The sequence below is a fragment of the Mustela nigripes genome, chromosome 6 (assembly GCF_022355385.1).
Source record: "Mustela nigripes isolate SB6536 chromosome 6, MUSNIG.SB6536, whole genome shotgun sequence".
Taxonomy (NCBI): domain Eukaryota; kingdom Metazoa; phylum Chordata; class Mammalia; order Carnivora; family Mustelidae; genus Mustela; species Mustela nigripes.
In genome coordinates, this window is record NC_081562.1 from 52,818,958 (window position 1) to 52,843,013 (window position 24,056).

The 24,056-nt window shown below is 37.9% G+C and overlaps 1 pseudogene; it reads right to left on the reverse strand.

The window, feature by feature from the left end:
* LOC132020275 (pregnancy zone protein-like) overlaps positions 1-24,056 on the reverse strand; it is a 60,751-nt pseudogene that overhangs the window by 5,780 nt on the left and 30,915 nt on the right.

A 24,056-nucleotide genomic window follows, 5' to 3' on the forward strand; every position in this document is an offset into this window, starting at 1 on the left:
CAGACATACTAAATGCATTCGGCAATGTTTTTAACTTTACTAAACAATGGGCTGGAACGATTGGTCTGCTTGTCCTTCTCCTCATTGGCATGCTACTTCTTAATAAGAAAATATGTCAGTGGAGATGACAACATCGGGAGCAAAAGTGAGCCCTAGTACAAGCTCTGCTGGCGATTGAAGCTGGAACATCCCCCAGATATGGTTAAGCATGCTGGGTCAGTAGTCAAGGAGACATACCAATCTAAGACAGGACAGAGATCTTTGCTATCTCATGTCTAATGACAGGTGAGGATGTCTTCTACTGTTGACAACCTAAGACAGGCACGATCCCTGCCATAAAACAAAAAATGGGGAGATGTCGGTGACCATCTGTGGCCAAGGAAGTCCCCGCCATTACAAGATGGCGCCTGGCCAGGTGCCAAAACAAACCTCCACGTAAACAAGTTGATATCGGTGATGGCCCATGTGGGGGAGGAAAAGCAGACATTGGATAGACTAATTAGGGGAAGCTTAGCAGGAGGTCTGTGATTGGATGTCTTGAGAATTTCTGTCTTCTGATAGAGTGCCCTACTGCATATAAGCAAGTGTGGTATGATAATAAAGGAGAAGCAACATTAACAAGATACCAGGCTACGTGTCGTTCTTGCGGGTCGAGAATGATAACTGTCTTCACATCAACAGTCACCATATTAGAAACAGGATGGCTCCTTGTGTAACTGTAGTGTCAAAGGAAAAAGGAATTAGGGCTTTGTATGTGAAAGAAAGCCAGAGTCCCTCCTTTAAGACCTACCATACACATGCCTAGCTTCATGAAGTTTTCTGTAACATTTTAACTCCTAGAAATCTCTGTTCCATGGACACGTATGACATTGGTGTTTGGAACCCTGAATGTACATCAGATCTCTAGCTTACTAAAATCATAAATGTTCAAGTCTCAGTCCAAACTATCAAATCAGAATCTTTGGAACGGAAGCTTGGTAATCTGCATCGCCAGTTTTTGTACACTCCATTTATACTATACAGTTTTTATTTTGTAGGTATTTCTTTTCTATTTCTTTTTTAAATATTGTATTTATTTATTTGACAGAGAGAGATCACAAGTAGGCAGAGAGGCAGAGAGAGAGAGGAGGAAGCAGGCTCCCCGCTGAGCAGAGGGCCTGATGCGGGACTCAATCCCAGGACCCTGGGATTGCAACCTGAGCCAAAGTCAGAGGCTTTAACCTACTGAGCCACACAGGCACCCCTATTTCTTTTCTATTTTTAGTTAACCTGAATGCAGCATGTCTCCAGAGAAGTTCCAAAGTGTTGTGGGATCAGATAGACTCTTAAGCTTTATACTTTGAATAAACCCATATTTACTAATTAGGTTGGTTGTCTGAAATAAAATTTGTTTTACAATATCAATATCATTAGCAGTAGACACATAGTACTATATGCTGTTATGTTTTCTTAGGATTCCTATAAGATTTTTTAAAATTAAGGATTTATTTATTTATTTATTTGAGAGAGAGAGAGGGAGAGGGAAAGAGCATATGCGAGTAGGGGGAGGGGCAGAGGGAGAGAGAATCTGAAGCAGACTCCATGTGGAGCGTGGAGTCCAATTCAGGGCTGGATCTCACAACAGCAAAATCATGATCTGAACCAAGAGCTGGATGCTCATCTGATTGAGCTACCCATGAGCCCCAAATTCCTATAGGTTTTTGATGGGTTATTATAGGGCAATTTCTGTATTTTACATTTAATTTATACCATTTATATTAACATCTGCTATTTATGTATTTGATTAGAAAAATAATAAAATAGAATTTAATTATTCAGAAGAGGTAAGGAAGACTTACTTCAACATAAAGTACAAATCTTTGTGGAAAGTAATTTTTTTAAAAAAAGATTTTATTGATTCATTCAACAGAGAGAGAGCATGAGCAGGGGTAGGAGCAAGAAGAGAGGGAAAAGCAGCTCCCCCACTGAGCAGGAAGCCTGGTATAGAGCTCAATCCCGGGACCTGGGATCATGACCTGAGACAAAGGCAGTTGCTTAGACGACTCAGCCGCCCCAGTGCCCGAAAGGAACTCATTCTTCAGCAGTGAGTTGAACAAAAAATTTGTGTAAAAGTAGGAATTTATTAGAACATTTGAATGGTCTACATTTTTTATTTGACAGCTTAAGACCAGACTTTGCTTTTAAATGTTTTTAAAGTTACTGAAACTTTAAGACAAAAAAATTGCTAGAGAAAAGGATCACTTTGTAATGTATATAAGGCTAACTTCATTAGTAGATATATCAATTTTAAATTATATCCACCTAACAGCATAGCTTCCAAATATATTTTTAATTACTAAAGTTTCCAGATAGCTTTTAGACTCAGGATTATGTGATTCAGTCAGAAGTCTTACTTGACATTCAGTGAGATCTGGAAGCTGGTGTGAGCTTTGGGTCCATCACAAGTATGGGGTATAGTCTGCACCTCCAAGGCAAATGGGGAGTCCTCCTTCTCTGGAAGAATATTGTATATCATGGATGTCTGTGAAACACCAAACACACCGTCAGCTTCTCTCCTTACCTGGGACTCCTCACTTTTTCATCATTCAACTTTTCTGATTTGCCCTTTACTTGTCCAGGAAGGAGAGATCAGAGCTCCCCTTTCATTCAGTAAGGTTAAACTTTCCCACATAACTGGAGTCTTATCTGAAGATACACACATCTGTCTCCAGTCACTGTTATAGAATATTCTCTAGGCAGCTCTGGCAATGAGACCTGATGCTGCAACAGGAGGTTGTTGTCGTCCACTTGGAAATTTGTGACAAATGACTATGAATTCTGGATGGTCACCTGGGCAGCTTTCCCAGTCCTGGTGCAGGTGGCTGTTCCATATCTGGATAAAGCCTGGAGAGCCACCACTGTGTCCTGGAAATGTCAGAACCCACTTCCACAGAGTAAGTTTTTGGTAGCAGGGATTTCCCCCCAAAGTCTGTGTTGGTTACCACGATGGGATGCTGGCTTTTCCCCCTGAAGTATACACCTACTCATTTTTTTTTCCTTTCTCATTGCCTTTCAGGCCTCATCAAACTTATGCTATAATTTCTGTAAATGAAATACAAGATTATTGATGTGAATTAGCCCTGCCACTTATTTTCCCGTATATTGCTTTTGTCTTAAGGGATTATTCTCTCTTTCTAGAAGATGCAGCCTGCTCTTTTTCATCAATAGTCCTCTTGGCTTTATCTTTCAAAGACTGGGTCAAAAAATCAGCAAGCTGATTAACACCAGAGTGACTGGTGTTAATGTAGATAGAAGAATGAGAGAAACTGGCTACGAGTAGTCATATGAGACAGCTGAACTTTCCCAACCTTCTTTTCTTCTTTTATACAGCTTATTTTACATTCTCTACACCTAATGTCTCTGAAAAACAGAAGTTTCCCTAGGTCCATCCTAAATATTGAAAGAAGATTGTAGGAGTGAAAATTCAGATTCTCTGGATGTTTAACAAGAAAGGAAAATTCCAAGAACTTCAGCTTTGAAAAGGAAGCTCAGTTTAAAGAGAAGGTCAGAAAGGAGTTCACAGGGTAGGTAGAAAGGAGTGGAGAGCCTGAACAGGACTTCTTAATCATTCTAAGAAGATCAAAGTGAACTCCACTTGGTCTACTTTCATTTAAATCGTACAATTTTCTGGCTCACCTTAGATAATTTCTTATTGGAAGAATCCTACAGATTTAGTCTGGAGCTTAGAACACTGGTTCTTCTTCTTTCTTTCTTTTTTTTTTTTTTAAGATTTATTTTATTTATTTGGGGGGGGTTGGCAAAGGGAGAGGAAGAGAGAGAATCATAAGTGGACTCCCCATTAAGGATGGAGCCTGATGTGGGGCTTGATCTCACAACCCTGACATCATGACCTAAGCTGAGATCAAGAGTTAGAGGCTCAACTGACTAAGCCACCCAGCACCCCTACAACACGAATTCTTAACCAGGGGTGATTTTACCTGGTCTCAACTGGGAGTAGGGTGTTATTGGCGACTAGTGGGGAAAGGACAGGGGTGCTGCTAAACATTGAAGAGTCCAGGACAGCCCCTCACAACTAACCATCTGACCCAAAATGTCAAGAGCACTGATATCAAAAAACCCTAGAGTGTGGTCAATGACCAATGTGCGTAAGCTTTAGAGAGGAAAGATGTTTACGGTGAGTAGCCAAATTGATAGGATATTAACATAGTGCATTAACATTTGGAAAATGCTATTACACTTCCTTTAATATGGTTTTTGGTTGTGCCTCTTTTCATCCAAGTGTGGAGACAGATATCATGTGAAGTGAAATATGTATAAATTAAATTAGAGTGAGCACGGGGGGAGGGGCAGAGGGAGACTTTCAATCCGACATCCTGCTGAGCGGGTTGCCTGGCATGGGGCTCAATTTCACAAACCTGAGCCGAAATCAAGACGTTGGAGGCTTAACTGACTGAGCCACCCAGGCACCCAAGAAGACATTTTTATAAGAGGTGCTCTGATTTCACAATATACAAGTTGGCTAAGGAATTCCAGATGGGAGCTGGTTACTTTCATTTGGAATATAGCTCTTCTCTTTTCGTAGTATCAATGTAAGCAAAAGGGGAATTTTTTTTTTTTTTTACCATTTGCTCTCACCTTCTTTCGTGGCTTCCTCATCAAGAGAGTTCAATATTTCTCTCCACTTCTCTTGGTTTCCCACTAGGGCAAAAGCATAGGCCAACAATGCCTTGGTGTAGCTGTGGCTCCCACGTATCTCTTCCTTTGCTGTGTTCCAGGCAGTCTCCAGGCAGAACAGGGCATTGCGAATAACAGGGTCTGCAAAGACAAAGAGGTAAGGATGTCAAATTAGGGTAAGTAGAGGATGGAGACAGCCCTGACTTGGATATTGCTCAATAGATGCCATTTGTGGTTTCCAACCAGCCAGGTAGACAGCCAGATATCCACAAGACTGAAATGGAAAAGATATATAAAATCTCTTAGCTTTATAGTTAAGTCTTCAAAGAATAAGGCTAGCAAGCCCGTGGTTTTCAGATTTGTTTTGGTATAGAGTCCAAGGGCATGACTAGGCAAGCATAAGTTCCCTTCAGTGGATTCACCGAAGAGCTCATCTAGCTGAGAAATGCCTCAGCATTGAGCAAAAGGGAAGTGGAGACTTGGCTTTTAGTAGGGGGTATTCCAGACATCAGGCTGGTAGTTTCCATGGTGGGAAATGGGATTGAGGTGAACCTTACAGTGATTAGAAGAGGCAATTCCATAAGAGCAATAGTAATGTAGGCAGTGAAGGTCACTTCACCTTCTTCTCCTCCCTGTGGAGAGGGGGCAGATTTTTATTAATTCTACCCTCAAATATTAGTATATTCTCTACTGCTGTTTCATAGAGACTCTTCTCAGGATGTTGTCTTTATCAAGCAAAATAGCACCGGAATGCAAAGCACTGTTTCTTTGTCCTCTAGAATTTTCAGGTTCAATATTCCTTCCCTAATGCCCTCTCACACTGCTGGACTTCATCTTTGCAATGTCTCTGTGCCTTTCGTCTCCCCTCACCTTTTGACCTTTGGAGGAATGTTAGTTTTGGTGTATCACGAGGCTCAGGATAAGTACTCAGAACACCTCACCTTAATGGCATTGTTGAGCAGAGACCTGGAACTCCTGAAAGAGTTCTTCTTCCCTTCTGCCTTTGGGAGAGCCAGATGAGGGCTTGGGTGCTGCATGCTTCCTCGATTAAGGTGTAGGTTCGAGCCTGGGCAAAAGTCTTCGGTACAAAGGCCTTGATCCTGAAGGGTGGGGAAGAGTGGGGTGGTCTTCTCCATGTAGCACCCTAATACTCTGTTTCCCACACATAGACTCCATCTCTCCCCAGTGCACCCTCATGAGAGTCCGTGAGCAATCACTAAGAGTTTGGAGACTTTTTCTGTTAAGGGGGCAGCTTCCATATTCTTTTTGCTTAGCTACAACATGTTGGTAAATCATTACCAACTGGTCCCTGCTTCCTAAAGCATTTCTGTGTCACTTTAGAGATTCAGGTGTCTCCTAGAGTTATTGAGCAGTTATGATATTTGCTCTCACACTTCTGGGCTTTCTGTATTTATTTCTTTTTCACAAATTTCTTATCTTCTCTTCTGCAGCTAATACTCTAATGAACAAACCACTTTGAAAGTTGCTTCAGTAAATATTTCCCTCCACATCACCCAGCCCCTCCACCACTTTCTGGGTCACACTTGTTTTCCTGTGTGGTCAGACTTATTCAAGACAGATAGATACATAGGTAGATCAGCAGGTGGACAGACACATACATAGATGGGATGGATGGATGGACAGACAGTTGGATGGAGAGACAGAAGACAGATGAATAAACAGAGAGAGACAGACAGACAGACACACACAGAGTCATCTAGCAGAAGGTAGTAAAGTACACTCAGTTTTTCTAACCTGTTTCTAGCATCTCTCAGTGCTGAGAAAAAACTTAAGAAGGAAAATCACAAACTTACAATGGTCCCTTAGTAACATGAGAAAGAAAAGATGCTTGGTGTATTAGATATAAAAAGAATCAACTTCCAAGCATTCTCCATTCTGCCACTTATTAGTTGTTTATACCAGAGACATTTACTTATCCATGCTGAATGCCATTTCCTCCTTTGTAAAAAGAAGTGAATAGCTCTCACTTGACAGGATTGCATTAAGAATTAAATAGCCTAATATTTGTACATGCTGTGAACTCATAGTTGAAAGTCAGAATAGATTTTCTTTTCTTACCATGTGTCACCTTGGTTCCTGCCATATTGTTCCCCCAAAGTGCTATAGGGACCATCTAGGTGTTTGTAGTTCAGCTGTCTCTAGTAGCCTGGAATGGAAGGTTCAAGAAGCACAAGAAGTGTTATAGAAAGGCAGGCCACCCAAAAGTGCAAGCTGATGCACCCAGAAGCCACAGACATTGTACAGTCTCCTACCTGACATGGTTTTGGGAACATTATGGATATGCTATAATACAACATCTTATTATATGGTGGGATATTTGTCATTCCCACAAAGTCACCATCAATAGCTTAATATCTGGTAATATAATTCAAGTTTAATTGAGAAAAGTCTCAGACTAACAAAGTAAACTTTTGTCTCACCACTGATTATATAGCCAAGCACTTTGGACTTGATCTCTGGAGTCAAATGTTGGGTTTCATTCAGATAGTTCAAGACATAGATGTGTTAGGAGCAAACAGGACCATGTTTTATTCTCCACATCCACAGGACATCTGGAGGAGATTCTGTATATTTTGCATAGCAGAACCCAATATGTCACCTAGAGAATGTGAAAGATTAGATATCAGAGTAATTCAGCTCTTAAGTAGACCAACATTATTAAAGACAAATTGTTCTTATAATTAGAGTCATAGACGCTATCATTTAGGCAAGAGGAATTTATATTTAGAGAGTAAGACTTCCAGAATCCTAATAGAAATAGATGCTATTAATAAGTTGCAATTTAAAACACAAATATTGGGGTGCCTGGGTGGCTCCGTCAGTTGAGTGTCTGACTCTTGGTTTCAGCTCAGGTCATGGTCCATGGTTGTGAGCCACACATCAGGCTCCATGCTCGGTGGGGAGTCTGGTTGAAGATTCTCTCCCTCTGCCCCTCCCCATTCTCTCTCTCTCTGTCTCAAATATATATATATATATATATATATAAATAAATCTTAAAACCCCCCACAAATATATAGATATAGGTGTATAGATTCAGATGTACGATGGCTGCTCTTTTGTCCCAAGTTTCCCGGGTGCAAGGTGACTCACCCAAAGCTGAGAAAGAGGCTCTGGCAGATTCTTTGACCACATTTGGTGGGAGCTTCAGGAATAACTGCTCAGATATTTCAGTACCTTTGGAAACAGACAACCCATACCAAAGTATGACATCTCTTATAGCAATACAATATAGTGTTTGGGAGGGGGGCTTCAGAGCCACACTTACTACCTCTGTACCTTGGATACATTACTTAACCTTCTTAGAGTCTAACTTGCTCATGTGATGATTCAGTGGAAGAATGCATGTAAAGCATGTGTGCATTAGAACAGCCCATGCATCACATGATGTTTCCATACAGGTGAGCAGAGTTATTATTGTAGTTATTTATTATATTTATCCATATTATTGTGTCTCCTTTAGGAACCCTAGGTCTAGGAATAAGGACTTTGGCTTCAGGTGAGATCACCTTAAATTGTCCAGCTCTTCTTGGCATAGAATGACTTCCAGAGCCCTTTCTGCTCTCATTTTACTATGTTCTTGGTAGCTGTTCATGGTAGTTCTAAAAGAAGGTGTGGGAGCTCATAGGGCATATAGTTCTTTGATCTGATTGTCTAATCCTCTGATTTTATAGTTCTCTGATTTTTATATTTTAAATTGGTCCTTCTCAAAAGACAAGAACAGTGTCATATACACTACAGATGTAAAACTAATACTAATGTGGCAATATAATTTAAAAGCTACAGCTGTTTCTTAATGAAATGATAAATCTCTATTGTAAAGTATTGTTGTTGTTGTTGTTTTTGGCCATGAAACATTTTTTCAGTAAGAAGATTACAAAATGCTGTATGTTTCATCATTAACTATTTTGGAGAATATCACTGTCATTCAACCTTATTATGACTTTGCTGTCTTTCTACGTAGACTATGACACTCTGAGCTACTATATCCTTATTGGTTCATGAGCCGTCCCTGGGCTATGGAGGTAAAGGCAAAATGTAAAGGCAAAAAAAACTCAGCAAGTCCTAATAATCTTGTCCACACCCCTAGGTCATAATAACCCCCTCTCTTGGGCTCAGGGTCCTCTTCTGTAAATAAAGAAATACTTATTGCTATGTCAAATTTAAGGGAATATTCTAAAGATAAGGGGGAGATAACATGTATGGACATGCATTGTAACTTGACATACCTATCCCTGGAAAACATTATTCTCACTATGATTATGAAGATGGCCTGAAATGAAGGCCATAGAGTTGAAAGTCTTTTCTTGTTCAATACCTTCAGGCTCAAGTGAAAAAAAAAAAAAAGGAGAAAAGGGATAAATGTCCAGGTTTTTGAAGGATAACCACAGGTTCATTGCTTCGAAGGGTGGGGTTTACACTAAACAATCTTAACACCCTACTTATCATCAAATTACTATAAATCCATTAAACTCTGAAGAACCTTGGAGACCAGCAGAAGATAAAATGAGGAATAATAAGGAAAGATAATCAGAGGTAAAAAGTATAAGAAATAAATGAATCTTAGAAGGGATGGAGAGGTCAGGAAAAGGGACTAGGTCTGAAATAATTCATGAGAAAGAGTATTTATGATAAGTTAGCCAAAAAAGTTTACTGTAATAGTTTCAGGGAAGGACATTCCTTTAGTCTTATCAGGTGGATTGTGTGGGTACAGTGTTAATTATTCTTTGTTAGTCCAAGAATATGGTCATGCTGTTTCTCACTGATTTTATTGTTACAGTCTCAGAAAAGTATTGAAGTGGTTCAGACCGACTTACCTCAACCAACAGGGTTTTGACGACTGTGTCTTTTCTCCCAATTTCAGGGACCTCAGCAATCTCATTTCCACAGAGCTCTGGGGATTGCCTCTGCATTCACTGAGAAATTCACATTCCTTAAAACAAAGAATGTAGAAAAAAAAAATGAGCATCCATCTTGATAACAGTCCGAGCCATCCCTAACAGCTGAAAATGACTGTGCTCTGTAATCACCTTGAAGGGCTGCCCTTTAAACTTATTACCAGCTGGAATAGGAAATAACGCTGAAAAAAACTCAAGGCTAATGGACACTGAGTGTTCCTGTGCCCAAGTACAGTGCTTGTGGGGCCCAGGTGCAGTGGGAGTACTGGGAGGAAAACACTGTGGGTAGAAATCAAAAGAAGAAAAGACCTAACCTTATGGAATTATATTTGTGGGGGAAAAAAAAAAGTGAATGTGATGTCAGTAGTGTTCAAATATCCACCACCCTTGTCCACTGGAGAACCTTTGGGGGAATGTCCCTTACCCAGAGTTTTAGGAGTCATCGTCCAAGACAGGGTTTGCCACTCATTTGCATAGATGCGATAGGATTCTTCTTGCTTCTCATTTTGGGATTGTAGGAAGGTTGGAGAAGTTTTCAGTTCCACACTGACCTATCATTTGCAAGGGAGGTAGAGGGAGAGAAATTACCAGAATATGTTCAGAGAGACAATGAATGTGCAGAATTGGGGCCACAAACGAGGTGGGGCACTAAATTGGGATTTGGACAAAATGATGTCATGTAAGCTCATGCATGCTTTGAGAAATATGAGGATGGCAATTATGCAAATCAAGGATGATTACTTACTAGGAGGATCTGACCTTTGCATTAGAGTAGACTGGAGAACTCTGCAGATGAAGCAGTGGACAGGAGGGAAAAGCACAAATGGTATATTGCCCTTGGGAGCACCATCTACTGGTTTCTGCTTGTTGGTTCTTACCTCTCATGTCTATTTTTCCCCTGACTTCCTTCTTACCTTTTCCCACTTGCTACAACAGTTACCCCATGTCTATTATGTGCAAGGCATAGCAAATTATGAAGAGTATGTAAGAAGTTCCTGACCATGAAGATACTGTGTTATGAAGGGGATAATCTATATACAAAAGTGTGACAAAATTTACAAGGAAATATGTGCTGTAAGAGAAGTTACAAGCATATTGTGGGAGTTTAGAGATGGGAGACCTTGAAGAATGACACTCATGGAATTAAGAAAACTTTGAGTTTTGTGTCAGCATCAAGGATTTTCCTGGCAAAAAGCCTATCCTACAGTAGAGGATGTTGTAAGATTCAGGAAAATTTTTCAAAAATGCATGTGAGGGGGCACCTGGGTGGCTCAGCCGTTAAGAGTCTGCCTTAGGTTCAGGTCGTGGCCCCAGGGTCCTGGGATTGGTCCCCACATTGGGTTCCCTCCTCAGCGGGAAGCTTGCTTCTCCCTCTCCCACTGCCCCTGCTTGTGTTTCCTCTCTCACTGTGTTTCTCTTTGTTAAATAAATAAATAAATAAAATCTTTTAAAAAAAAATGCATGTGTTATGGAGATCCATAATTTCAACCTGTAGGTCAAATGTCGTTGTGTTATCTTTCTGATCATGTCTTGCTTGCTTAGCACAGACAGTGTTAGTGTATAATTCTCAGAATTATCTACATTCTTGGGAACAGAATCAGGAGCTGAGGGAAAGAAGTCTTTGATTCTCTTCACCCTCATTTTTCTTACCTGGATGCATTTGGGAAGGTGGTTGAGGACAGTGGCCTTGAGTGTGAAGGCCTCTCTGTGGATCACAGAGTAGGGCATTGTGAGCTCCTCAAAGAAAGGCTGGAAGGCTCAGAAGGAGGCAGGAAGAGAGAGACCAAGTCCGGTGTCATTGGACAGACAGAGGGCCCCTGCCTTCCAATCTGTGATAGTACCAGGGACTTTTACTCCCACTTCTGCCACCCCTGATGAGCTGGGGGAAGATAGAAATGTGAAGAACAGAAAGTGAACAGGTGAAACATCTCAAGTGAAAATCAGTATGTGCACATGTGTCCATTAGGTAATGTATTGGCAAACTCAGTTGGGAAAACAAAAGGTACTAAATGCTACCTCTTTCCCTTATCAACATGTCTATACTTTAAAGAAAAATATTTGAATGTGATTCAGTTTGGTTCTTAAACTTCCTTCACTGTTGTATGATCTCATAAACCAGCATACTTAAGAATCATGATCCAATAAGCAGACCATTACATTTATATAGCTTAGTGTGTTTATGTGTATATTCTAATATTATTTATGGAAGTCTTCCCCAATGGCATTAGGCAATCTAGCATCTGGATACTTTTAGTACCCATATCTGTTTCCTGGCAGTCTCAGGAATAAGTCTTTCAGAATTGCTCATCTCTGAGATAATTTTACTAATAAACCTAAATAATAAAAGCACTTTTTAAGGCCCATCCTGAAAGGATGAGAGGTTAAGACGATTATTTAGAGCTTTTCAGAAAGATTATTCTTAGAGTTGAAAATGTGGAAGGACCCACATTCCCTCACCCACAGCAAATGGAGGAGAATGAAGGTACTTACCCCCCCAATACCAAATCCCAGATCTAGGTCTCAGGGAAATAAGCCGGTACTGTTTCAGAGATTGGCTCTGGATTTTGCATATTATTTGCGGACATGATATTATATGAGTGAAACTGAGGAATATATGGACCTGCTGCTAAACCTGCTATAAAAATAAGGGAAAATTATAATCTAATTGAAGAAAAAGCATCCATTCATTTCATGGTGCCAGTGTGAGATTCAGAAAAGCAAATTTTTTTTATAGTGATTCTGTTTATTGAAACTGTAATTCAAATGCAAACTTCCATTTTACATACTCTTACATTAAAATGAATAAATTCCTTGCTGTTAGTGAAAAAAATAACCTCACAATGCTGTTTGCTTTGTTTCTATTAATATGTGTGTCAACTAACAGAGGGGAGAAATCAGATCTATTTTTCTCTTCTCTTTTTTAAAAATTATTTTTATTAACATATAATATATTATTTGTCCCAGGGGTACAGGTCTGTGAATCATCAGACTTACACATTTCACAACACTCACCATAGCATATACCCCCCCACTAATGTCCATAACCCAACCACCCTCTCCCTAGCCCTCCCACCCCCTAGCAACCCTCAATTATTTTTTTATGAGATTAAGAGTCTCTTATGGTTTGTCTCCCTCCCGATCCCATCTTGTTTCATTTTTTCCTTCCCTACTCCCCACACCCCCACCTTGGCTCTCAAATTCCTCATATCAGAGAGATCATATGATAATTGTCTTTCTCTGACTAACTTATTTCAGAAGAGCAAATTTTTAGTATTCCTGCTCAGATTATCTCCCAAGAGTTGTAGAACTTTGGAAATAACTTGTTGAGCCCTTATTCTTTAAGCAGAAAAGAGTCTTTGTTGAAGATAGAAATGCCATGTTTCCTGGAGATACCATAATTCTATATTGAGTGGAGACTCAGTGGATAACAGGATAATAGGACAAGATAACTTGGAGTTGCATTTATGGTTTGTGGGAGAAATAGCAAATTGCAAATGGCAATATCACAGAGTATTGTTTCCTCTATGAAAAGAATTGAGCAGGAAATGCCAAACTCTCTTTCAGCAACATATGTCAGTTGTTTGAATTACCAATGGGGTGAAAAGAATTTAATAATATCAACTCTTTGCACTATATTGAAACTTGGAAACCCATTGTTCTCTTGATAACAAGGCTAGAACATTAGATTTTATTCTCTTTATTCTTGGGAAGGAGAAATGAAAAATTCATGATGCTAAAGAGACATTTACATTTGGTACAGTTCTATGATAGAGACAGAAATTACTTACTAAGTGAGAGGGTAGAGAACTAAAGATGAAGACTTTCTGGTTCTTTTTTGTTAGAAATCATGCTTAATTGAATTTGAGTGAGGCTCTCCATCCAAGTACTCCATCTGATATTTCAGAATTGCCTTTGTGAAAGAACATTTATAAGGAAAAACATTACCAGATATTTCTCCTCAATATCTCTCAACTGTAAAAAGCATCAATCATAATTTCTTTAAATAAATATCATACATCTTTTTTCCTTCATGTCCTTCTAAGTGGTAGCCATCTCTATCTCTGCCATTGGTTTCTCACTGATGTTGCTCTATTATCTCTGTCTTTACTCTTAGGTTGAATAATGGAAACAGATTATTAGTACTCAAGTTTATCTAAATGGATGGTGCATCTAAATAAACTATTTTCTCTTTCCTGCTCCAGATGTCAAAGACCCTTCAACTTCTCCAGCTATTGCAGTTAATGAAGAATGGCTTAATGTGTTATTTTAACTCCATTTATTGGATGAAGACTGTATTTTCCTTATTGTCTCATTCTCAAGGTCAACTTAACTCTCTACTGATCCTTCCACAGTGTTTACATTAACATTTTATTCTTCTTTTATGTCACAACTCATAAACGCTACTGAAATGCCTTTAGATTAATTTTTAAGACAAAATATTATTATTAGTATTATTATTTTGCTTCCTTTTCCCATCTGATTTAGTCAAAATGTGTTGATTCCTGGACACATTCTCTTATATTTTATTTCACTGCTGATCACAAAATACTTTCTCCTGGACATGCTGTTCATTGCTGTTAAAGGGTCACTCAGTCTAGCTTTGTAATACTTGTATTCATTTTTGACCTTTGCTACTTTCAAACAAAAAAGTATAAAAACTCAAAACTTAATTTTCTTCTAAATGTAGTATTTAGGTGATCTTATAAGGAACATATTAGATCATTTTACCCATCCCTTCTGAAACATCTTTCCATCTCACGCAGAGTAAAAAGTTAAGTTCTTACAGTGACCTATAAGGCCCTATACAATTTGGCCTCGGTTATTCCATTGATCTCACTCTCCCTTGATTCACTTCATTCTGACCACAATGGTTCCCTTACTTTTAGAATGTTCCAGACAAGCTTTCAGCTTAGAGTCTTTGAGAGACAGAATAGTGTAGAGTTTAAAAAACATGGATCTTGGAGACAGCCAGATTTGAATCCATCCCCACTCCATATTTAAACTGGCTGTAGCATCTTAATGGCTTGAGTTACTTAGTCTTTCCAGGTTCAGCTTTTCCATTTGAAAAGTGGTGATAACCATAAAAAAGAAAGGGATTGACTCATTTCACTTAGCACTACACTCTCTAGCTCCATCCATGTTGTTGCAAATGGCAAGATTCCATTTTTTAAAATGGATGAATAAAATTCCTAAGGCAGTCAGAGAAAGATAAATACCAGATGATTTCACTCATATGTGGAATTTAAGGAGCAAAATAAACAAGCAAAGGGAAAAAAATAACAGACAGACAGACAAACCAAGAAACAGACTCTTAACTCTAGAGAAAAAAACTAATGGGTTACAAGGAAGGCACTTGTGATGAGCACCAGATGATGTATGGAAGTAAAGAAATCACTAAATTCTACATCTGAAACTAACAAAACACTGTATGTTAACTAACTGGAATTAAAATAAAAACTTAAAGAAATGGAAATTACAAGGCCATGGAAATTTTAGTTAATACTGTGGTGATAATAATTTTGCAATATATGTAAGTTCATCATAGGATGTGTAGGTGGATCAGTGGTTAAGTGTTTGACTCTCGGCTTTGGCTCAGGCTGTGAACTCAGGGTCATGAGATTTAGTCTATGTGGGGCTCTATGTACAATAGCCAGTCTGCTTGAGATTCCCTCTCTTCCTCTTCCTCTGCCCCACCCCTCTAAAAAATAAAAGCATTGTATTAAACTTATATATATATATATATTTTAAAGATTTTATTTATTTATTTGCCAGGCAGAGATCACAAGTAGGCACAGAGGCAGGTGGGGAGTGGGGGAAGAAGGCTGCCTGCTGAGCAGAAAGCCTGTTGTGGGGCTTGATCCCAGGACCCTGGGATCATGACCAGAACTGAAGGCAGAGGCTTTAACCCTCTAAACCACCCAGACACCCCAAAACTTATATATATATATATTAAACTCATATATTACATGTCAGTTATGTCTCAATAAAGCCATCTACTATCTCCCTCTCATTGGTCTTCCAAAACAGAGTAAGCACTCCACGGGTATTTTCTATTATTCATGTTGCTTTCTATGACTGAAATACTCTTCTTCCAGATAGTCTATTATTTTCTTGTCTTCCTTCAAGTCTTTGCTCAGATTTCACTCTCCTGGTAGGATAATCACTGACCATCTTATTGAAACTTGCAACTCCTTTAGTCTTGATATTCCATCCTTTCTTTTAATTCTTCCCATAGCCTTTATCATCTTTTAATAGACTATATAATATACTTGCTAATTTTGTTTACATTCTTTCTGTGTCCATTAGGATATAACCTTCAAAGTGGTGAAGATTCTTGTTCTCAATATTTGTTATATGGCCGTGGTTTTTGGATTTTAGAGTTGGTGAACACCTTTAATCCCAAACCTATAAAAATTGTGACTCAATACATTTATAAACTTGATTAGAATGTATGAAATATATTTTCCTTAGAAATGTCACTATGTGGGCACCTGGGTGGCTCAGTTGGTTGAGCGACTATCTTGGGCTCAGGTCATGATCCTGGACTTCCAGGATTGAATCTCACATTGGGCTCCCAGCTCCTTCGGGAGTCTGCTTTTCCCTCTGACCTTCTCCTCTCTCATGCTCTCTCTCACTCATTCTCTCTCAAATAAATAAATAAAATCTTTTTTTTTTTTTAAAGAAATATCCCTATGTAACCCCAATAATCTTAATGTTATATTAACTTCATGGAGATAAATAAACTCAATAAATATAAATAGAGTGGAAGAATTATAGACTTTATGGCTTATTAAGATTTTTATTACTTGTGGCCTTATGCAAATAAACTAAATATAACAAAAATCTTTCAATGAAATGGCAGAAGTTAGGTCTAGCCCCGGCTCTGACTTACCAACTGTTAGGCTAAACAATTTCTAAACTATGTATATAGTTTTATCAACATTAAAACTTTCATAAGCTGATACATTAATAAATAATAAGGACTTTACCTTTAGGAAGCTAGCTATACATATCATCTTCATCATAACTTGGTAAGGGAATATAGATGGCTCCTTTATGAAGGATGTAAGGATGGCTACAACTTGTTTGTTCTTCTTCCTGCTGGTCCAGATTTTCAGGGAAATCAGTAAGATCCTTCACAGTTAGCAGATTATACATCTGTAACAGTGGAGAGATCAAAGACAGTGCTTGTACCTGTTTTTATTTTGAAATATCCAGGGAACTGAGAGAAATATGATAATCATCATCAATCCTTTCTTTCTTTCCTTTTATTTTTTTAAAAGATTTATCTATTTGAGAGAGAGAGAGTTTGCAGGAGAGGCAGAGGGAAAGGCAGAGAGAATCCCAAGCAGACTCCATGTTAAGTGCAGAGCCCAACGTGGGGCTGGATCTCACAACACTGAGATCATGACCTGAGGCAAAATCAAGAGTTGGATGCTTAACTGAGTGCGCCTCCAGGTGCCCCCATCACTAATCCTTTCTTGAGTACTTTCAAGTTGTTGGTACATTAGAGAGAAGTTAAAATTTTTGTTTGATTATTTTTAAGTGGGGTTTTTTTTTTTTGTTTTTTTTTTTTTGGTTGCTCTAGTGATATAAAATCTACCTGGGAAAATGTTTCCAAGGAATAATAAAACTAAAATTACCAAGGATCAATGAAAATATCACTCTATAGGTAAAACTAGACCAAATATAGGAAGGAGATCTAAATTGTCTCTGTGTTTGGTGAATGCTTAATACCCTGACAAATTTAGGTAGAATTATTGCAATCTATTAACCTTCCATTTCTATATGGCTTTGTTCTTGGATAGAAGAACCACATAGGTACATAAATGATTATATATAATCTATATTCAATAGAACAATGTCTATACAATTGTAAATAAGGGCCACTTTTTTTTTTTTTTTTTTGAATAGGGATGACTTAAATGAAAGAACCAAGAATCCATAGAATGGAGCCAGGAGGCCTGGATATTTATTTCCTAAGCTGGAGTAAGACAAGTCCTAATCAAAGGACTTTGAACCTTTGGCTGGATCTCAGAATTGCCATGGATCAATTATGCCCATGTGACTTTTTCCCCCCTTTTGAACAGGAGTGTTAGTGTGCCAGTTCCACCACTGTATGCTGGATGCGTGGAGGTAAATAACTAAAGTATACTTTAGTTCAAGGCTTTCATATCAGGAGGAATTGCAGTTGAGGAACTACACCCAATAAACATCATCTTGTACCTGGACCCAATTTAAATGATGAAATTCAAACTTTGAGCTATTGTTATTGGGAAATGAGACTTCTAGGAATTTGGGAGGAAAGTGAGTGTATTTTACCTGTGGGAGGATCATAAATCATTGGGAGTCAAAGGGTAGACCATGAAGACAGCCTCCAAAATTGCCCCACAACATCTCTACTTCCTGGTATTCATGCTCTTATGTAGTTTCTCCCGGAATGAATGGGGTTGACATCTATAACTAATAAGATTTTGTGGAGTGATGGTGTATAAATTCCAAGGCCAGGTCATAAAATATATTGCAACTTTAGCTTTTCTCTTGGATTGCTTGTTCTGGAGGAAATCAACTGCTATGTTGTGGGGACACCCAGGCAGCCCTGTGGAGGAGCCAATGTGGTGAGGAATTAAGGCCTCCTGACAATTATATGATGATTGAAGCACTAGCTAACCTGTTGACATGTGGACTGACATGAGAGATCACAAGCCTTCAAATAAGTCACTTTGGGATTCTTAATCCACAGAAAGTGTACACAATAATAACTGTTTATTGTTTTAAACCACTAAGTTTGGGAAAGATTGCTCTATGTAAGTAGAAGACTAAACATAAACACCCTCCAAACTTCTTTATTTTTTACTTTGTTCTTGAGTAGGAGAACTAAATGGTCATATAAATGAGCATGCATCATCTATATTGAGTGAATGAATATTGGGTGAAAGCAAGTGATTTAAAGATTTTCACAACTTTAAGAACCCAAATATCCAGTTATGTTCATAACCCTTTCTTACCTCTATAATGTACAAAGCTGTGTAATGCAACTGAAGCAACTAATAATTTATATAATGACATAAAATGGGATAGACATAAAAATATTGAAAAGTAGACTGAATTCCATCAATATAAGCTAAAAAACCACTTAGAACAGGCTACCATAAATACAGAGTGTATATATATATATATATATATATATATATATATATATATATATATATATAAAATAAGCCATTCCTTTGGATGCCTGGGTGGCTCTGTTGGTTAAGCATCTGACTCTTGATTTTAGCTTAGGTCATGACCTCAGGGTCATGAGATTGAGCCCTCTGTGAGGCTCTATGCTCAGTTAAGTCTACTTGAAATTCTCTCCCTCTCCTCCTCCCCTTGCTCTGTCTCTCTCTTTCAAATAAATAATCTTTTTTTAAAAAAGTAAGCTATTCCTCCAAAGAAAGCACCACGGAAGAAAATTCTCTACTTTTCAGGTTAACTTCCTCATGCCATCTTCTCATTCAAATAGACAATTATAGTCAGAGAAATGTGTCTTTTATGTAAAAATTATTATGCTATAGGGAGATATTTTGACCTGTCAATAAAAGACAAGGTTGAGAAAAATGTTGATTATACCCTCCATTCTGAAGAATGTTCATTTTGATAATTAGAAACAGGATAGTGATTCTTGATATATTTATCTTAAGGTTTTAAAATTTAATACATATGGGGTGCCTGGGTGGTGTGGTTGGTTAATCATTCTCTTGGTTAATCATCCTTCTCTTGTATTTGGCTCAGGTCATGATCTCAGGATTGTGAGATGGAGGCCCGTGTTGGGCTCTGTGCTCAGCAGGGAGTCTGCTTAAGATTTTTCTCTCTCCTCCCTCTGCCTTTCCTGTTGTGTGTGAATGTGCTCTCTCTCTCTCAAAATGAATAAACAAATCTTTAAAGAAAACGTAAGACATATAAATGAATTTTGAGAAGTAGAAGCTAGAACAAAACCAGAAGGAACTTCAATATTACTGATTTTTATCCTCCAATATTTATAAGTAATAATAACTCCCAAATAGGCAAGTTGGTCAGTTGATCTGCTAAAATACTGATGCATAAGCCTATAAAAGTTATAGAATTTGCCAGTGATTACTTTTTGACAACAATCAAATTCTAATAACATACCATTTTTCCTGCATTGTACTGAATATTTTAAAAATATGAGTAATCTGGTTTTAAATAGGTTAGAAAAATTGTTTCTGAAATTTCCCTTCCTTCTGATAGTTTTTTCTTCAAAACCCCATGTTTGAAAATACTCTTTCCTAATGCTAATCTTTCATCTTTTATTTTTCTGAGCTATATGTGATCTCTTATTATAGTCCCTCTAAAATGACAGCTCTCTGAGGACAAGGGCTATGATTGTTTACCACTATTTCTCCAGCTCCTAAAACAGACCCAGTGCATAATGTGCCTGCAAGATGATGGTAATGATGAAATTAAAGATCAACACGATACACCAAATATTATCACTGTGAATTAATATAATTCTAGAAAAAAATAGAAGAGACTGAAAATTTTAGGTAGCTTGTGGCTCATCATTGCTGACAAAGCTGTAGTAGGTCATTTTTTTTAAGTTGAAGATAATTTGTGAATCATTTTCAGTTTCATAGACCACAAGAATTTTAAGGATATAAATAGTTAAATTGGCTGGAAGGTACAGGACTTTTGCCTGTAAATATCAATTTTGTAAAAAGCTTACTTACTCCATTGACCAAAAATGATTTTCTTTTAGATATGATCCACATTATGTAATACTTTGGGAATGTATTAATTCTTTTCTCTTTTTTATTTATTTCTTTAAGATTTTGTTGATTTATTTGACAGAGAGAGAGAGCAAGAGAGAGCACAAACAGGGAGAGGGTCAGAGTAGGCTCCCCGCTGAGCAAGGAGCAGGATTTGAGCTCTATTTCAGGACTCTGGGATCATGATCTGAGCCAAAGGCAGGAGCTTAACTGACTGAGCCCCCCTGGATGCCCCATTTTTAATTCTTTTTCATTTTAAAAAAATTTTTAAGAATTAAAAAATATATATTTTTATTAACATTTAATGTATTACTTGCCCCAGGGGTACAGGTCAGTGAATCATCAGTCTTACACATTTCACAGCATTCACCATAGCACATACCCTCCCCAATGTCCATCACCCAACCACCCTATCCCTACCCCCTCACCCGCCAGCAACCCTCAGTTTGTTTTGTGAGATCAAGACTCTCTTACGGTTTGTCTCCCTCCTGATCCCATCTTGTTTAAATTCTTTTTATTGTTTTTTTTTTTTTTAAAGATTTTATTTATTTGACAGAGAGAAATCACAAGCAGGCAGAGAGGCAGGCAGAGAGAGAGAGGAGGAAGCAGGCTCCCTGCTGAGCAGAGAGCCCGATGCGGGACTCGATCCCAGGACCCTGAGACCATGACCTGAGCCGAAGGCAGCGGCCTAACCCACTGAGCCACCCAGGCGCCCCTAAATTCTTTTTAAAATAAGACCATCACATAAGTGGTTAATTATAAAACACATAGCTTTCATTAATATCCTTGTAAAGCATGAATAGTTGAGATTTAGATTTGATTCTCTAGAGAAAAAAGAAGTTATGTTTCAGGGAAGAGATCAAAGCTTCTGGGCAGTTTCAGAAGCTCAGCTATGTCATTTATTTCTGGGTAATCTTGCACAAATCTCTCAAACGTTCTCTTTGTTTCTACAACTTCAAATGTGTCTGTTACTTCCTGGGATCTAGGGAGGATTACATGAGAAAATGTATGTGAGAAAGCTCAAGAAATTATAAAAAATTAGACAATGGTGACTATTTTTATATTTTACTCCCAAGAAGGGCTTCTCCTGCCTCCTGTTGCCTGCCGCTCCTCCAACCGCCCCTCCTGACCGCAAGGCTGCCGGAAACTCACCGAATCCAGGGACAACTCTGCCTTGGGCCTTTCGAACAGCACACTTTTGTCTACACCATGGAGGGCGCACAAGGACTGAGGAGAAACTGAAACTCTCAGGTGGGCGTGTGAGGCCGGGAGACTTTGTGGTGGGCGGAAGCTCAAGTTCACCTGTGAGAATAGAAGGAAAAGTCAGCCAGCAGGACTTCTACCTTTGCAATCCTGCAATCACCCACCTGTCCCGAGTCATCTTTACCTTAGCTTTCTAGGACTGCCGATGTGTCAAGCCGGGAGCCTCTTTTCTCTTCTGCCCTTCAATGTTGAAAAGGTTTATTCAGTAGCTCAGTCTTATCTTCCAGGCACAACTGATACTTGTACTGGTAAGGGGTAGATAGCTTGTTTCACTTTTAGAGGCCTGTCTTTACCTCTGATCTGTTACAAGGCTATTCTAGATATTTGTATTTGTCCTTCAGGTTTTTGGAACTTCTGAGTCTTAGCATCATACATATGTCAAGCAATTGAACTAGTGGAGTAAAGCACCATGGACACAAGATTGAATTATGTTTGATATGGTAGCAATTTGGCATAATTGAAAAAGTACTCTGCTAGGTGCCTGGAGATTTGGCTCTGCCACTAACTTGCTGAGAACCCTTAGGCAACTCATTTAATTTTCTGGACCTGTTTTCTCTGAGGTAAATGGACAACACCTATGGTACCATTTATTTGTGTTCGGCTTCATCTTGTTGGCTAGGCAATTTTCAATCTCAAAGCTCTCTGAATCTCCCATAACTTTGCCATCTGGAAAAATGGTAAAGATGAACAGTCAAGGTATGTCCAACTCCACAGGGAAGGGTAAGGAAAAACTGCCTTTTGAGGGGATGTGGAGAAAATGAGACAAGATGGTCATGAGTCAGAACACTGTTGCTAGATCTTAACCCAGTTTAGAACTGTACCTACATATTCAGTGGCATGATCTCTTTAATGTCATTCTAATTATTTGGTGAGATTAATAGGCTAATGTGTTCCTTTACAACTTCACTGTAGAAAAAGTAAAAGTTCCTTACACTCAAGTCTGTGTCTGATTTTCCACTTAACTAAGACAGTAACCAACTTATGTAAGAATAGCTCAAAGTTATTCTACATATGTATATACGTACAAAATATTTTATAAAGCCTGCTGGATTTAGTTAAAAATTATAGAATAAGGAACTTCTTATATATGTCATATATATAATGGTATATACATACATAAATTTATATAAATATATATAAATATGTAAAGATATATATAAATCTATATGATGAATAGAAACCATCTCATTTAGACTACAGGTCAGAGGTAATTCTCAATTAAAATACAGAGCTATAATTTGTAACATATAATCATAGAGCTCACTTTTTCCCCCCAAATATATGTCTTTTCTATTGTGGTAAAAACACACATAAAATAAAACTCACCATCTTAACCATTTTAAAGTGTAAAGTTCAGTAGTGTTAAGTATATTCACATTGTTGTGAAACGGATCTCCAAAGCTTTCTCATGTTGCAGATCTGAAACTATGCTCATTTAACAACTCTCCTGTTTCCCCTCCCCCTGCCCTTGGTTAATGACCAAGGCAGTATCATGGCATTCATATTTTTGTCCCATTAAAGGGATCATGTTTTAACTTATACCCCTAAAGGAAATAAGTTTTTCTCTAACAGGAGGGTAATTTAAATCCTTGTATTGCCATGTCTGGTGTTAACAATAACTTAACAATAGTTAAGAATAGATTGAGACATCACAAAAATAGAAAGAGAAGTTATGGCAGAATTTTTTTTTCAGAGAATATTAGAAGGAAAGTAACCTTTGTGAAGGCTTTGTCATTTAAAATCTGAATTCTGAATTCTGAATTTAAAACAGACTCAGAAATAGTTCTGAAATTAGTAATTTGCACCTTGATGTTAAAACTGCAGAATAGTATAAGAAAAGAATATGAGTAAGCAATGGAAAAGGTTTAATTTAGACAGACTGTGAACAGACCTGGTTCTTTTAACTAATAGGGTCAAGGAATTTCTGTACATCTTTACGAAGAACAAACTAGTAATTAATAACATAATTATAATGTGTCATTAAAACAGTTATATTATAAATACTTGTGAATTCATCGAGTATATAAAGAAATTCCCTTCAATTATTAGCTGAGTTACTTGCATTACTTTTTTGTGATGTCTTCATGAAGGAAATAATAAACTCTTCCTCATATTATTATGGAAAGATCCTTTTCTGAATGATGCACAAATTAAAATATCAGGAAAGAAAAATCAGTTAAACATATAATGTTTTAAGACACTCATCTACTTCTAGAAATGTGTTATATATTCCATTATTATAATCTATTATATTTTAATAGAAAAAATAGGCAACATAATGCACTAATGGGAAAAAAGGCACCCAGTGGGGTCCACTCTCTATATCAAACTCTCCCTATATAAATATTGGGGTAATTGATATTCAAAGCTGGCAGCACTCTTTAATGTTTAATTCAAACAAGTGTTAATTTTTAAAAATATTTTTATTCAT